Source organism: Haplochromis burtoni, unplaced genomic scaffold, assembly GCF_018398535.1.
Source record: "Haplochromis burtoni strain Fernald_Lab_line unplaced genomic scaffold, NCSU_Asbu1 Contig_1714, whole genome shotgun sequence".
Lineage (NCBI taxonomy): Eukaryota > Metazoa > Chordata > Actinopteri > Cichliformes > Cichlidae > Haplochromis > Haplochromis burtoni.
In genome coordinates, this window is record NW_024584075.1 from 17,061 (window position 1) to 18,541 (window position 1,481).

Sequence of the window (1,481 nt, forward strand, 5' to 3'; positions counted from 1 at the left end):
AAGCCACACACCTGCTGCTGGTCAGGCCTCGTCGGGGGAGCTACTTAGGAGAGTCTTGGAGCTCCCACCAACGCGGGATCATTGCGTGAGACTCCGCGTTAGTCATCCTGTTGAGCTGCACCACCCTGAAAGTAAAATACAGCACTGGTTGTTGTTTTTGGCAGTCTGATGGGGTGTTTAAACATGCATGTGTGTTAACAGTGTCAGCAGATACTAGTCATTTATTATATGAGGGGTTATGTAGAACTGGTTGTCTATACTCCTCACATAGGTCTTCAGGGCACTCTTTAGCATAATGGCCTATTTTTCCACACCTGTAACACTCATCCCTGTTCCTTTGTCCTCTCCGGGGTGGCGAATTACTTCTGCCCCCCCTGACTCCTCCTCTAACTCCTCCTCGGCCTCTGCCACGTCTAGTCTGTCCCTGAAAAAATGCCTGAGACTCTTCATCAACATAAAATGTGGCAACATTTGGTGTATTTTGCAATTTTTTCTTTTTGCCCTTAATCACATCCTGTGCATGCCTTACCCAGTTCATACATTGAGTAACTCCATCTGTGGTGTGATTTACATTTTGTTTTCTAATCAAATCTGCAATGGGTGGGTGGAACCCACTCATTAAGGCATGTTTCAGCTGCTGTTGATAGGGGCCTGCTGCGTCTGCATTCTCTTCAAGTCCACTATGCCTCTTAAACACTTCCTCTAATATACCCCTATACTCATGAACATCCTCTCCTTCCTTCTGTGTGCATTGTGAGATTTTGGTGTAGTCTGCAGTTGTTCTAAAAGTAGCTCTGAGACGATCGTACACTCCATTAATTTGGACGAGACCTGCATCTCCATAGGGCAAGGTGTTATCACCTGGCCCTTTACCTGTGTACTGTCCTCTGACACGAGTCCAATTATAAGTGAGACATCTCCTAAAAGTAATCTCAGTTTCCTGTCCATTTAGACGGTATGAAGAACAAAGCTGTCTGTGTCGAGCTATGAACTCATCAACATTGGTCAATGGGTCTCCAAGACTTTTACAAGCTTCAGCACATTCAGACTCGGTCCATGGCTGGTAAACATGAATAGTGCGGCTGTTATCCCCATCCACTCCAAAATGTGGGTTAGCAACCTCTACCATAGGGTAAGTGCTCACCTCACGGAATGGATCAGGAGAAAAACTTTCTTCATCTTCATACTCTGAGGCTGAAACACCATATATTTTTTTGTCTTGTGTCAGGGATGGATATGTGGTTGCAACGTTTGTGTTCACGAATCTTACTTCCTGTTTCCTGCTGATAGGTTTGTAGCTTGTACCTATCCGCTGGAACGTTGAAGACAATATAATTACACTGCAAAGCAAGACACAAGTAGGCAAAGTTCTTCAAAGTTCTTCATGTTACTCGTGCACCATCTCACCCTCAACGTCGCAAAGACAAAGGAGTTGATAGTGGACTTCCGGAGGTGCAGAGAAGTACACACCCCCATCACCA

The 1,481-nt window shown here is 45.3% G+C and overlaps 1 protein-coding gene across 1 annotated transcript in view; it reads left to right on the forward strand.

Moving 5' to 3' along the window:
* LOC102300106 (ly6/PLAUR domain-containing protein 2) overlaps window positions 1–1,481 on the forward strand; it is a 4,693-nt gene that overhangs the window by 1,368 nt on the left and 1,844 nt on the right. The window lies entirely within an intron of this gene.